The 17,020-nt window shown below is 31.7% G+C and overlaps 1 protein-coding gene across 8 annotated transcripts in view; it reads right to left on the bottom strand.

The window, feature by feature from the left end:
* Positions 1-17,020, bottom strand: part of LOC105432259 (uncharacterized) — a 239,088-nt gene that overhangs the window by 170,190 nt on the left and 51,878 nt on the right. For 5 of the 8 annotated variants that reach the window (XM_089077913.1, XM_089077912.1, XM_089077917.1 and 2 more), the window contains one exon: positions 7,915-7,961. The exons of the other annotated variants lie outside the window; for them this stretch is intronic. The gene's annotated coding sequence lies outside the window, so the exon portion shown is untranslated. The remainder of the gene's footprint in view (positions 1-7,914; positions 7,962-17,020) is intronic. 8 annotated transcript variants of the gene reach the window in all.

The raw sequence follows: 17,020 nt of genomic DNA, 5'->3' as shown, positions 1-17,020 counted from the left end.
TATCACAATATCAAAATCTGTTGTTATCTAATATTATAGTACAACTTATTCAGTTCCAAAAATTCATATTAAAATTGTGAGATAGACAAAATACAAAATAAATCTTACTGAAACACATTAACTAATTAACCGTATTTAATAAACCGAATTTAATACAAATTATATAATTAATTACAGAATGTTAAACTTTACTTCTCTCTTTTATAAATTTTTAAGATCTAACTTCAAATTCAATTTTATTCATTTGTATCATTCAATACTATTAACATACAGGATAAGTTGTATTCTTCTTATTGGTTTTATAGTAATAAATAAACTGTATTAAAATCATACAAAATTATCATTCAAATGAAAGTATAATATAAAAAATTTTATTACATTTATCCAAAATTACGTATATAAAATGATGAAAATACAAAAAGTATATTTGTTTTATTATATTTACGTACTCGTACATTTTTTATTTTAGATAGAAATTATTATAAAAACGAGTCATTTAAAATTATTATTTTTATAATGTTTATAATGTATATTATCGTAATGTTATAATGTCTATATAAAAATGTTTATAATGTTTATATAAAACCGAAAAATAGATAATTAAAAATAAATATTTTTGTTTTATTTTATGTCATTTTTTTAAATTTTCGCATAACGTAATTTAATGACTTATTCTCAGGATTCTTATTTAAAAAAATCTTTAATATCCCATGAAATGAAATAATTAACTCATCAAAAAAAGCATTAAAGCAGAATGTTATCGTTTATAATTAAACTATTTTTTAAAAATTATTCAAAGTATCATATTTTAAATTATATTATTCACAATAATATTACACGCACATTATTTTCTACAATTTAAACTTTTAAGGTAACTCCATGTATATGCATATACGTGCAAATGTTTATTTTTGCTAAACGGAAATATAAAGGAATATTACAGATGACCTAAAACTTAAAGTACATCAACATTAGTATGGATTAGTATAACGTTGCCCGTATTCATATCGTCCGTTTAATCTTGGTTTTACCTAATAAGAAACTCCTAAATTTATGGATATTCCCTGTATCATATTTTCTATAAACTCGGCGAAACTTAACTTAAGCTAACGTAATCTAATATATAATGTAGAAGAGAAATGAGGAGAGAAATCTAGCGATAAAGAGAAGTTAGTGCATTCTATATTGAATTAACCATCAAAATTTCTTGACTAACAAATTCTGTATAATTCTTCAATGTTATTAAACATAACTTTAATTCTATATATTTTTATTGTGTTATTTATAATTAGATTATTTATTAAATATCGCAATATCATATGTATGTTTTACTAATAACTATATCTGTATCATTTATCTGCCAAAATACAAGACAAAGATTGTGTCCGAATCGCATAGAAATTAAGCGACACTGTGCGATCTGTAACTTCGCGATAACGTAAAATCTAACTACACTGTCATCTTCTACGTTAATTATATTATTGCCGAAACAACAACAGCGATGCATTATGTATTACGTACATATGAGTTAATTGTACGAGAGTACAAGTTATGACCCAGCGTACATCGGTTACAAGCAATTCGTTTCTGTAGTGCTTTGCGGTTTCCTCATCAACGAGCAAAGTGCGTAATTAGGCGAAACGCATGTGTGTAATCAATGGAATTGTTAATGCAATTGACGCGATTGAGATATATTTGCATATTTTACGAGATCGCATACAATAATTATCATCAGCATATGTTCCCACCACGTATGCGTCGTTAAATTTAGTTAGGTCGTTCTCTTATATTCCTGATACAATGCAATATTTTATATCATACATTTGGCTATATATAGCTATATATAATTTTCAATCTATCTCATGATATTAAATCTACATTAACTATATACGGCGGTTATCTTCGTATAAAAATTAAAGATTCTATCACATAAAAGTATGTTGACAAGCAAATTTTCAACGTAACAATTTTAAATTAAATCATTATATGTGTCAAATATTCATACAACTTGAATACAAATTTTTTTATTTGTTTTATATAGATGTATCACATAATTCTGATTAAACTAAATATGTAATTGCAATATTACGTGATTATAAATTGATAACCCAAATGTAATCGAGGTGCAATAAATTTAAAAATATTTAAAAAATGTATCATTTACTGAAGTTTATTTTTTCCAAGACAATCAATCTGAATGCAATGATAGAACTTTCCTTCTATTTTTTATTCTCGCAACATAACATGCAATATTGGATTAACAATTAAAATACAGATAAAAGTTAGAAATGTGGAGAAACAAAGTAAGAATATCTTTTGATCTTTTCTTTTCAAGATTCAACAAAACGATGAAAATTTACTACTAATGGAAAGGATTGACGAGAAAAAATTCAAAAACAACAGATATGAGCGGAAAACTTCAATGCAACAACCAACGTTTTATCGCAAGAAATGATGAGACTATTGTGCTTTCAATTCGATGTTCACCGAAGTGTTGAAAAACCGTGAGAAAACTTCAATCAAAATAAATTCAATTCAACGAAGAGAGAACTTTTAAATTGTCTGTGCGGATTGATCGAAAAATACCGAGCAGATTCACGGTATTATCTTATTGAATGGTAAATGCTATATAATAAGTCTTCTTTTAGTTAATTAAAAAGAGAACACGATTTTTTATTTTATATATTACTTAATTTTAACGAACTATTAAATTGCTAAATCATGAAATCAAAAAATATATATTTTCTAAATCTATTTAGAAAGAATGTATTATAACCACAGTTTTAATACATACTCATATACATACTCACTTTATTCAAAATATGTAAGAATATTGATACATAAGTTTATTTAAAAATATTAAATTTTGTTAAAAAGAAAATTTAATATTACTTTGTAAAACATATATATTTTTATCTATTTAAAAAATCATTTTTCTTCTTTAAAGATATTTCTGAATGATTATGAATAATAATAATCATGTAAAAACGATATTATAAAACTTAATAATTACATAAATATAAATAATTTTATTTTTGTCAAAAATTTACTTAAAAAAATAAATTCGCTATCCGCCGGATATCCACAAATTACATGTAATGTTTGTATTATTCTTTGGATTCCTTGGCGACGTAAACATGATAATATTGATTTTCACTGAAGGATTAATCGTTCAGAAGAAAGAAGATATTTAAGGAAAATTAATCTCTTACGATTCCGCATGCTCAGTTTCGGTCTTTACCGAGAGAAAAGTCTTGGTCGAGGCGCTGTCGTTTCTTTCGACCGTCGTAGAACGAAACGATATTGCTACGACAAAGTATTGCAGATGACTCTACTTTATAACAGCGATTATTAAGAACGTTGCCAGCAATTTCATGGATGATTGCGCCAATGGACAATTTGAGAAAACGCCCGAGCAACCGTCATAAATCCAATTCCGGAAATCAGCTACATAATATTTTATCGAGCTTGCCACAAAATGTTATATCCAGTACGATACGTATCCACGTGCGAACAACTACATTTGTAAATGCCACGTGTGTGTGTGTGTGTGTGTGTGTGTGTGTGTGTGTGTGTGTGTGTGTGTGTGTGTGTGTGTGTGTGTGTGTGGAGGAGGGGAGGTGTGTGTGGAGTGTGTGTGACGGAGCGTGCCTCCGTCGGAAATAGGCTGGTCTCGTCGACGGCGGCGACAGTAAATTGCGGTGCCGTGCGCTTAACACTGTTAACAGACTACGACTTCGTTAGTCACCGTCGTCCGCTTAACCTCAGTGGTGACACTTCTCCCAATTGCATCCAAAAGCCCGTTGCACAAGGGACTACTCCTCACCGCGAAACCAACGTGATAACACGGTAGAATGAAACCAGACAACCACGAAAAAATAATCATGTTGTTTTAATTAACCGTGATTTAGAATAATTTGAAAAAAAATAGCTATTTTTTTTTTATTATTATATATCGCAATACTAAAATAAAAAGTCAAGAAATTGAAATGCGAAAAAACCAAGTCTATATACCATATACTATAGTGTCTATATCTACGAAAACTGTCATATTAATAATTATACAAATAAAATAAAATAAAACGTTTTGTTATTTCATGGAACTCAAAATGAATCGAAAAAAAAAAAGTACGCCGCGGTCCTCGATGTCAAAAGCTTGAGATACGTTTCATTGGAAACGTATCGGTAGGATGAATAACAAATCGATCGGAGGGAAACACCGTTTATTGCGAGGTCACGAATTGCACCACGATCAACGATGGCCGCGATCTAACTTTGATCTTGTTTCAGGAACGGGCCGCGGATTTCGAAATTGGAATTCTCGGTCAGATAGCACGTACGATCTCCGGCTCCATTGGTTAATGCAGTAATACCTGGCAGGTTGTGAATTCATCCGATCGGCTTACACACACACACACACACACACACACACACACACACACACACACACACACACACACACACACACACACACACACACACACACACACACACACACACACCACGCACGCACTCCTCCCCCCCCCCCCCCACACACACACACACACACACACACACACACACGTATCGCAATGCCGACGGTACAATCCTGGAACGCGGAACAATTGCTCGGCACCTATCATGCAGCCGTGAGAATAATCATTTCGTTATATCGTAGAAATACCAACTAGGATATCCAATCTATCGTCCGTCGTTCTCTTTTCGCTGTTCTTGTCGTGTCCCTTGCCCGCGTATAATATATCTCCATGTATCCGCCATTTGTCACGGAATATTATGCATCGCGCGGCCACGCGTACTCGACCGGCATAAGGAACACCGATAGATACTCGAGTTTGGGTATTACTCGTGTTTTATCGCCTCGCGCGGTCCACCGAGTTCGAGAGTTTAACTCCGATCACGCTCGTGAGCTCCCGAGCAGAGAGTTAGAAAATCGCTCGGCTGACTCTCGGAGTCTAATGCGCGATTTACCGGCGGACCATGCGGAATCGTAGATTATAGTTAATATCCCAGAATTGAACTTCGATGATAAAGAAGCGTCTATGTGACAGGCATACTTAATTCTCCCTAGCTATTTAGAAGGCCTTAGAATCAAACCAATGCCAATGATCTCTTTATTTTAAGGTCCATTTGTTTAACATAACGATGAAAATTGATAGAGAATCGTTAGAAAAAAGTCTGCAACAAACGTTTTAGATAACATGCGAATAATATTACTGACATACGCTATTATTAGGATTATTTCTTTCACTATATATAATCTCTAAACAACGTAATAAAAGATTTTCATTATTAAATTTTTAGAATTAAATCTATCTTTTAGCATTTTAGTAACGTATTTAGAAACTTTTATATTGTATTTTCGATTATGATCAACTGTGTTCAATTTTAGCTTTCCAAGCGAAGTGCATTCATATCCGTCACCTTCCGTATTCCGATGCAAATTGCGGAAAATTGCGCCTAGCACTCTGACATTAATATTTACTTAGAAGTCACATAAACTGCACTCGCGTGGATATGCAAAATGCATTATGCGAGAAAGAAATTTTGGTCCGCGTAACGATGTTTCTCGCGGTTCACAATTACGCCGCAATTAATGGAATTACACACAGAAGTTTCATCCCGGCTTTAAGCGCCAGACGTTAATGCCGCGTATGCAGGCGGTCATTATCCGGCGGGTTTAAACCGTCCGTCGTTGCTGCACGAATTAATCGGTTAAAGCGGGATAACGTCTGTACGTATTAATGCGTACGGAATTCGTTACGAATAATATCCAACTATTTTCTTTTGCAAGCCGCCGGCCGGCAGTGCTACCGCTAATAATCGCTTTAATTACGCAACATATTCGATTATGTATTTCACTCTGTAACACATTATATATGGCGTGCATTACAACTAACGATTATAAATTTTAAATGATTATACAGAATATGCAAATTCGTGCGCAAGCCTCTATGTATATGCGTATGTACCTATGTATGTAATTAACTACATTCACATGAAATTTGCAACAAATGGCGATGTAATTATTGTGTAATCGGCTTTTCAGAATGGCTAACAGATTATAACATCAGATTACACGACCCTTCCGGCACTCTCTTTTCTATCCCTATCGTTACTATCGATTGCCGACTATTTCTGACCAACCAAGAGCAGATTCTGTACAAAATAAACATAGAGAGAGAGAGAGAGAGAGAGAGAGAAAGAGAGAGGGGGAGAGAGAGAGAGATGTAAAATGCATAGACATAATGTACCCGTCGTGGTTTACATGTAAATACAATGGGAAGTCGGATAACATGAAAACGGCAGGTTTCGACATTGCGAAATTTCACAGTGGACAATCACATGGGGCTCTAATCAAAACGAGCGACATTCGAATGTGTGTATTGAAACGAGCCAATCAGACTGATGAGGCGAGCAATGTACAACGTATTCGTGCCTTGTATACAGAATCGCTATAAACTTCTTTTTGCGAAAGATATGCATACGTCAATTGACATATAATTCCAATTAAAATAAAAATTAAATTATTAAAACGCAAATTAAATTGGCTTATTTGAATTGAAATGTTAAGTAACTCTTACTATTCACAAGTAAATCCATTCGATATGACAAACGTAATAAATGGCAAAGCAGCAAATGTACCAATCGATATACCAATTGACAAGATTGATGCCTAACAAAATTTAGTAGAAGCCAAATTTTCAATACCAATTTATATACAAAGTTGCATATTATTAATTTTAAATATTTATAATATTATCAAAAATTAAAATCTAGAAGGATTATAAAAATTCATATTGAAATTGAAATAGTAACTGTAAATTTTTAACTCGACATAGTTAGTCGTTCTCCGGCCGTAAAAAATATTTTTCGGATAACGACTTCACGTCGATAACTACTAACGTTTATTAATTTTTTCGTATCTTAAAATATCTAACATTATTTCTCTATATTAATAAATGTGAATTAAAGTTTTTGTTTTGATTCAATTTATCATACTAATCGGATATATATATATATATATATATATAAATGCAAAATGTATATAGCAGCACATAGTAAAAATTTCAAGATAGTAAAGATTTCAAGATTTCAAGAACAAAGATATTATAAATATATTAAATATTATAATATATTAAAAATATAAGAGAAAAGGTAACGAAAGAGGAATATATAGATATATATTTCTTTATTAATTTAAAGACTCCATGTCTTTATAATGAATTGACAATTCTTTTTAAATCTGAACGCGAACAATGATATAAAATGTTATTGCAAACCATTATATTTCCCTATTTTTGAGAGTTTCTATATTCCATTCAAACACAGCAAAATATAATCGACAAGACAAACCGATATTGTGACAATAGAATATCAAAATAAAAAAAGGCAAATGCCCGCCCTACACATTCTTTTGTATTTCCAAATGATTGTTACGGATCAACTATCGTTAGCGGATTGCATGTATGCATATAAAGCCAGAATAAAAACAATATGGAAAAGAAAAAAAACCCTCGTAAATAGGATTATTACGATAGTTCATAGTAATAGCTGACAAATCAGCATCAAATCAGAAACTTTTGCATAATCTTTATAATAAAAGTTAGATTGTATAAAAATTATGATTATGTGACTTAGACAGTCATTAGGATAAGTTTATAAATAAAGAAATTTTCATAAGTAATATTTTCTGAATTCTATTCTTTGCAACACATCTTATATATGTATATATTAATTCTAAACGATAATAATAACAATAATATCAATCATATTGAATTTTAGATTTTCTTTTATTTATAACGATTAACTTAAAAATTTAACTTTTGATAATCAATTTCAATTTAACAAATGAAACTACAATGTTCTTCAATAGTTTCAGTTTTATATATAGTTTTATATTAATTTGATACTCACCATAATAATCTTGAATAGACTTGCAATAGATGAAATCAGGAATCAATCTAGAAAAAAATTGAATCATTTTTAAGCCTACATTATCATTAAGCATGTGTAAAATAAAGTTTAAAAAAAAAAATAAAAAATAGGTATCAAGCATACGTGCTGCACGTAGTACAATAAAAGATTTTTTGTACAAAAGATTGATGTCAAAACTAACGCCAATTTATAGTCGTCAATAAAATCTAATTGCGTTTTCGATTGCAGTGAGTTTGTTGCGACAGTAATTGATGATGTCATACGATCTACTCTGAGTTACTAGAATTACGTACCAAACTAATTATAATCGCATTTAGATGATTAGACGCTTAATACTTCAGAAAGATCATCAAGATCAATTATATGAAAGTTACTTCAGTAAATCTATAAATAAATTCTGCGTACACAGTCTTTGTTGTTTACAAAGAAATAATTTATTCTATAAATTTAACACATTAGTTCTTATTGTTTCTGAAGAAAAGATTTTTTTTATAAACGAATTTTAATATGAGAGACACATATATCTGGTACTCGTTTTTTAATAACTTTTTCAAAATGTTACTTGATATATTTTTTTATATATCAAATTAGAACACGCACAATTTTTTAAATTTAAATTAGAAGCAATAAAATATTCTCATAAATATTCTCACTCCTTTTTTTAATTTTAAAATATAGTTAAACAGAAGTCTTTATTAGAAAAAAGCTTTTGCCATCAATTCAAATTTTGAATACTTCTTGTTTTTTTTCAAATCGTATAATCTTTCGTGTTAATTCTAGTGATATTTGTGATGGAAGCTTATGTACTTTTCAGCTTAACTTGTCAAAAGATCTGCCATTACATTGACGATTTATTAAATCCTTTAAAAATAATAAAAGCTAAAATGTGCATGTTCGTTTATAAAATAGATTTTTCTTTTAAAAGCAACAAAAAGTATACTTAAAAGTGCTTTAAAATGGATTATTTTTTTTTAAGTTGCAAGAATTTCTATTGGGCATTGAAAATTTATTAGTAATGAATATATTATTTAGATATACATTATTCATTTTATCTTTAATTTAGAAAGAAATTCAAAGTATATTACATTATGTAACTTCTCTTTTATTAATATTATTTTTTAGTTAAAAGACATCTGTTAAAGATCTATGTATAAAAAAAAATTTGTCAAAAAGTAAGTTATAAACTTCATTCACGCAACTGCGAGTCGTAAAGATAACGCTGTTTATTTGATGTTAAAAATAAGAGAGTCACGCTAAATTATCTGATAATAACGACGTGGAGATTTTTAAAAATTTACATATTTGAACCTTTGCGTATATCTTCGTAGAGCATAAAGAAAAAAACTAAACATTTTTCATATACAATTTACATCTCAATCTATCGATCAAACTATCGATTAAGACTAATTAGAACTTAATTGATTCAGTTATCGCTGAGATGTCAAAATCTGGGCTAATTTCGATGATTCGCGTATAAATAACTTCGTGTATAAATAAATAGCTACAGGCGTTTCGTCGCCATTACATACGAACTTCACTGTGCACCACTTTGGTATCGAAACACTTTCCGTATCTTTCGATTTCTGATAAAATGTATTAATAATAATCATTTAAATGTAACCTTGCTTTATTATTTATATAATGAGTTAATATCAGAATTAACTACATGTTAAAGTTAATGATATTAATTAATCATCAAAGCTCGCTATGATGAAATGATGCTAAATAATTATAACGGATAAATAAATGATTGCGAGGAGAATACGAGAAACGATTAAATATAAATATTTATCAATCGGTCGGCGCAGCAGTTGTAATTATTTCATTGTTCCGAACACGTATGTGCAAATCGAAAATGCAAACCAATCGAAAAAAATCGCAGCTAATTACGGTCGCGAGCGCTAATTACTAACGATCGCTCACGCGGCACTACCGAGACTTGCTCTGTACGCGCAACTCGCTTCGAAACAAACAACGACGCGAAACAGAACGGGGCAGTCGTGCATCCCTGACGCGACGACTCGTGTGTCAGAGCAACGTGTATACCGCAGATTAGCAGAAAACGAAGGCCAAATCGCTCGCGCGGGCTAATTCGACGTTGATTTAACGTGCTAGGACTATCGTGCTTCTCTCGATTCGATACTATTCCCGACGTTCGTTCGCAAATCGGATTGTGAGTATACCAATCGGGAGAAACATCCGTAACATGCGTGCGATTCCTCGTCATTGATTTCCCGAGCAAAACGCTAGAACGCGTGATAGATAGACGCCAGACGGCGAGACCTACGGCTAACGGCGACTTACGTCGGAAGTGACTCGTCATGCGAGTCGGACGACGAAAAAAAATCTTCGCGAGCCGCGTGATGCGCCGGTGACGCGCGTGCATCGTGATAAAACCGCGACCGCGTCTACGTGTTGCGTGTTCGGCATAACTTGAACGTAATAACGACGGCCGATCACTACCGCGTATCTTAATACGATTAATACATCAAACGGGCTCGGCTGTTCGAACAATGTTCTCAATGCTCAATTAGGCACACGAGGCATCCCTCACCCGTTGGTGAGTGACGCGCGAAGCGTCGCGCTCGCGCTCCCATCTCCCGTCGGATCCATCGGATAATTAATCTCATTTTGCTCCGTGATCGTTCATTTTTTTATTCGTCGTTTATGTGTGTCGTGTGGACGCGCTAATCAGTAATTATTATAAATGGCGAACTGGGGTTTTTGGAAATTGGACGTAACACTGGAATAATAATAAATTGGCAACACATTATGATAATTTCGAGATGTTTAGAAGCATTTTATTCCCGACAAATTATGCATGTGTAAACAAACATTGTTATTTTTATTATTTTGTTATATTGTATTTTATATTATTCTCGTAGTAGTGCGAGTAATTCCAGCTGCTGGAATATTAATTAGACACGGTTAAACACATTAATAATACGATAAAATCATTAATAAATCATAAATGATTGTAGCTTGCTTTTTGCATAATGTACACTTTATTCATAATTTGTAATATAAATTTTGTAAATTTTTATAATTTTGTAATTATATCAAAATAAAATATCGGTGAAGAAGATAACTAAAGATTATTGAACAGATTATTGAAAAATACACATTTTTCATTATTCATTTCAATATTAATCAAATGTAAGATAATTTCATTAAGATGATTAATTAGACATTCTTAACAAATTGGATCTAAAACAATCATTCGCACTTAAAAGTAAAGATATAGTTAGCAAAATTAAACCCACTTTGCTACGAGCTATAATTTACCCCAAACTTTAGAATTGAGCCGCGACACTTAAATTGTAGCCCACGTATCAATCGATCGCCGGCGTTATTCGAATCTTTTACATGTTAGAAATCAAGCGAGATGACGAGCAATTGTGATGAGACTTGATTACAGTATGCGGTAAGTTTAAATTCGTAGGCGGCACATCCTCTCACTCCTTTCTACAATTATTCATGCCGCTATATATAATATATATAATATAATATAATAATATATAATGAGTTAAAACACACACACACACACACACACACACACACACACAAATACAATGCATACGCATGTTTACATAATAATAATCTATTTTAATTAGAGTTTTACATTGATCATCCGACTATGTTTTTTTTACAGGTTTTCGTATTCAAGTCGTAAATGAACGCACGTTTACGTTTCAAAAATAGAATTGGAAAATGCTGGAAACATATCCAGGATTATGAGTACATTATTCATTACATACTGATAGGATTAATTGTTCGTGTGCGTGCAACGTTTTATCGTCGTTGTGTCATCACGATTATGCTTTTCGGCGGGCAATTACAATATTTCTCCATACGCGTTTTCGCAAATTGAATAATAAAGAGTAAAAACCATCAACTGATTTTCCGTTCCATCGAAATGGTGCATTCGTTTTTTTTTTTTTACCTTATTCTGTTTTGAAAGTAAAGATACATTAATAATAACAGCTTTTATATTCAATTTGAGTTGGATACAAACCGTTTGTCTCATTAATCCGATTTTATTTCAAATATATAACGATGAGTTTTACCGTAGCAATCATAGCATTATTTAAATCAAATCTATCTATTTCAATCTAAATCGAAAATGCATGTACATTTTATGATTAGTACTCACGATTCTATTTCGCTTTTAACGTTTGTATATCTTAATACATCAGCATTTAATGTGCCTGAAAATCGTATTTCGCGAAAATCTCTTTCGCAGTTAATTTTGTAAGAGATAAACAATAACATAGATGAGAGATTAAAGTAATTCATCATCATCAATGGACGCCATTCAGCATTATAGATCATCATTGATCTTGTTATTCATCGAATCGTTTGTCAGAGATTCATAGGTTTGCCGTAAGCAGAAATATTACGCAATTTTCAGGGCAATTTAAACGATGATTTTGAGATGAAAGTGAAGACGACTCTCGAAAGGGACGGGGTTAAATTTCGGCGTTTCGTTTCGATAAGCACCGAAAGTCCGATCAAAAACGAAGTTTGATGCACGAGCGAGATCAGTCTTCAGTTCGGCGTTAAAACAACAAATTCTTCTCGTTTCCTATCTCTCTTTCTCTTGTCGCGGCGGTTATGGCAGCGAGAATACCTGTTATCGTTATATGATGCGGAAAAATTGACTGGGTACCCTCCTTCGCCATGTTTCGCCTTCTTTTTGCGACGTAGATGGCGATACACGCCATTTTCAGTACAAAAATATTTTCTTATCGCAAGCAGACTTTCTTTCTCAGAAAGATTTTCACAAACATATTTCCCTTTTTAACAATATTTTCTATCGCAAGCTAATCGATTATTTATTCTAACTCTCTTTACTTTATATTCTCTATTGTCTGTTATTCATTTCTAAAAGCTTTCTGAAATTTTTGATACACAAACTAGTTTGTATAAAGATACATCCGATACCGGTATTTGTTTCTGTTAGATTATCTCGATTCTATTACATTATATTTTTATTTAAAGTTTCCAGTATAAATATTAATATAATTGACAATATATCAACAGTATATAATTAATGTATCTAATTTAGATAAATTTAATAATAATAATAATAATAATAATAATAATAATAATAATAATAATAATAATAATAATCATAAAAATAGCAATCCTATCTGCTATTCACAAAATAAGATCATAAAGCAGTAGAGGTTGGGGACAAATGAGAGTAGCTGACGTAGAAGAATCCATGAAAAATATTTTTTCATTTCACGTCAAACGAATACCTCACGCACTCTAAAGCCCCATTTCACCCATGCGTTCTCATCTGCGACTCGCATAGCATCCTAGAAAGAATTTAGGGTGCCATCCACGTTCGCTTTTCGTTAACCCATAAAATCCCGTAACGTTCGCAGAGGAAATAGCTTGTTACATGGGCTATCATCCCGAGAAAAAATGTCAAGCTAGTCCCTGTCCACCGGTGGCATGTAATGGATTAACCTATTTTTATGTAATGCGTCACGACATGTCATGTATGTCACATTTGCATATCGTATGTGTCGCCGTGAATTTCCCATAGATATGGGTACGAGAGTGCAATCAATCAAATCGCGTTGGATCTCCGGGTTTCGATCCCTGCGGGAACCGAACGACGTATAGATGGCTCGATTTAAAAATGAATTATATTGAAACGTGTCGAAAGCATCACTCGAATCACTCGAATTTTTTGCGAATACTCAAAATTTCCGTTTCCGAACGCTTTGTTTAATTAATTCTTTCGCATGACATGTTGCCTTTTCCAATAATAATAATATTAGTAGATAACATTTATTAAATTATTATTTTAAGGAAAATTTACACGGACAAAATACAATAATTAATTAATTTTAATTATTAACAAAATTATGAACTTGAAAGTTAATTGAGAAAAAATAATCGAAAATGCGTGGTAAGATGAGAAAATATATGTTATTGTATTATATGATAATATATATATATATATATATATATTTCTGCCATTTATATAAAATAATCTTATGATTAAATATGAAAAAAATAAATATAAAAATACAAATAATAATAAGCAATCAATTTAATAATACACGCGTAGTACGCAATATGTTTATCCTTATTAAAATTTTAAATATTCATATTGATAAGATTGATAAGAGAATAAAAATAAAAAGGAACATTATTTAACAATTGTTAAATAATGTACTAATCAAATTAGGTATAATCGAGCAAATATAGAATATAGAATGGTCGCAGCTCGTTGCATGTTTCAATATTTCGCGACACAGATTTTTCTATGATTCTGTATTATTTCGCACCGGAATCGGGAGAAGAACGGACGTCGGTAATTAGTAGAATTTGAAAGTACTTTTCTTCTCCTCTGCACCACTCACTAGGCAATTATCGGCAAATAAAATTGCACGATTGGTTAATTTAAAAGCTCTCCACTCCATTTCCTTTTTTGTCTTCTTACATTTAGCTAATGATGAAATTTCGATAACGGACATTCGTGAAAGTAATTTCGTTATAAGTTCCGTATGTTTTGCTCGTACGTATGAATAGAAGTGTTTCCTTCAAATTTCACATCATTTAACTAGACGATTATGAAATTGTCCGCTTATATCCTCCATTAACGCGATTAGATTTCGTATGAGAAGATGTGTCAAGATAAATTATCTGCCATCGTCTTTTCATTAATCAAAATATCTATAAATTACCGGAAGCAATTCATCATATAATTATCTGCTCGACATGATTTTTGCTACTTTTATTTATTTCGCATTTCTTACCTTGGAATTTCGCAATAGATTACTCTCTTTTCTTTAAATAGAAATGTTAAAAACATAAAACATATGTATTTTTAACATCTCTACGAAAATAGTACATTCAAAAAAAAATCCTCTAATGCAAATAAATAACACGCTTACTTTGTTGCACAGCAAACGATTGCACAAATATATGAACAGTGATTAACAGAAAGTAACTGGAAAGCTCTGACGGCAAAAGTTGTCGTATTTCATATAGTTTTGTTGCACGAATACAATTTGTTTCTACATCATATCAAACGATTTTTCATATCTTCGTTGTCATCTTTCATCTTTCTCTTGGTTTTCAAAAATTTCTGTGCTACCCACCGACCGGAATATCTTGCGCATTCGTATCCGTGTGCGTATCAAAAATTTATCACGTGCGTGAAAATACAAACATGAACGATAGGAAGTGTAATAGCACCACGCGTGAGCCCACGTGACATCTCGGTCCTCACGGGAACTGTATATTTTTCCGGTACACGCGCAGCGAAGCGGTACTTCATACGGCAACGGAGTACGCTTCCCATTGTTCTGTTCACCTTCGCGTAATCTGTTTCTCGAAAGACCGGCAGTAATGTCGGTACGTAATGCAGCTCTTTCGTATGCGCAACACGCGGCTACCGCTGTCGCGTCGTGCGCGAGATATTTTCCGGAATTTCCGAGCGAAAGCGGAAGGCAGACGAACTCGCGCACTGATATCGTCGCACTGCTGCTGGCCGCAAGAAAGCTAGCTTTATATTATACACACATGCAATAATTCGCATTCCAACCACGAGACAATGTGTCCAGTCAGTTCTCGTTCGCCGCGATTAACATCGCGCGTCGTGGAAACTGGAAAAAAAATCAAGCCCTCTGAAAAATTAAGCGATATATTCACGATATCTTTCGGACCAGCTATCTCTATTTCTTCTCTATTCGTTCGCATTTGGAAGTTGGATGGCTTCATACTGATCTATAAATAATAAAAAAGATTGGCAAGATTTGTTTAATTTATAGCTGCTTGGAGATAAAATTCCATACAACTTTATTCTGAAAATTTTGAAAGAACTTTGGCTTTTCTTTAAAGAATGTTAGAATAATAGTCCTATTATATTTATTCGAAAGGGATATAAAAATTGATCAATAAAGTTCCTATTTTAATTAAAATCTAAAATAATAATAACTGAAATTGTTAAACAAAAACAAATTCGATTACAAGTAACGAGGCATTTTATATATCCTGAAACTAACACGTACAATTTAAATCTTTTTTTTTTATGAAATGCAATAAATGCCGCGTAACTCTATCTTGGTCGCTCTATAGGATAATCTCCGTTGTCGAGAGTAGCGTAGTTCCGACGCAGAAGTTTTCATATTTCAGCTTCGAAGAAGTCTCTCCACAATCGAAATAAATTGCGTCCGCAAAATGCATTTTCGTTGTGATGTCGGTGGCATTGATATTTTCTCGAATGCGAAAACTTCTATGATGCCACTGCAAATGTATTCCTCGCCAGAAATTATGTTAGAGAGCACAACATAATTTCCCTGTTGGCTCTACACACGCACAGACACACCCACATATACACATATACATACACACACACATACAAGATCGATTAGCTGTATGTACAATATGCTATATAAATCAGATTAATTATATATGTTAGAAAATAAACTAAAATGCGATTAAAAATTTTGTATTGTTGTACAATGTAATATGTTGAAAATCTTGTAAAGCAAACATACATATGTATGTTAATTTACAAAATATCTCAAAAGATTTGATAATACAATGATAAACTTTTACAGCATTTTTTTATAAATTAGAAATTAATCATATTAATTGAATTAATGAGAATTAAAAAACTCTTTGTATTTATATATTTGTAACTTATAAATAAATGAAACTTAATTTAATCTTAAATTGTGAATTTAAAGGGTAAATGTTTTTGCAATTTTATATAGAAATAAATTGGATTGTTTTTAATATCTGTTAATGTATTTGTAATTAATTGTTCTAATTAATTATGGTTATATATTTAGAATACAGATGTAAAATGTTATACGTATCATTATTCTAGCTCAATTTCTTTTTGTATTTATAGTTTGAGATTCTGATAACATTAAAAAATGTATTGATCAATTCCTCAATCAATTACAATAAAATTGTTATTTGTTGTATCTAGTTATTTCATATGCCTCTTTTTTTTTTAAATTGACACTAATTTAAAAATGAAAACAATTCAACAGACGTCAGTTAATTATAACTGGGCAACGAATACTCTTCAATTATATTCGATAGCATG

Source organism: Pogonomyrmex barbatus, unplaced genomic scaffold (assembly GCF_055798465.1).
Source record: "Pogonomyrmex barbatus isolate J1 unplaced genomic scaffold, ASM5579846v1 scaffold20, whole genome shotgun sequence".
NCBI lineage: Eukaryota > Metazoa > Arthropoda > Insecta > Hymenoptera > Formicidae > Pogonomyrmex > Pogonomyrmex barbatus.
Note: the sequence above shows the minus strand (reverse complement) of the source record. Positions and strands in the feature narration are given on the sequence as shown.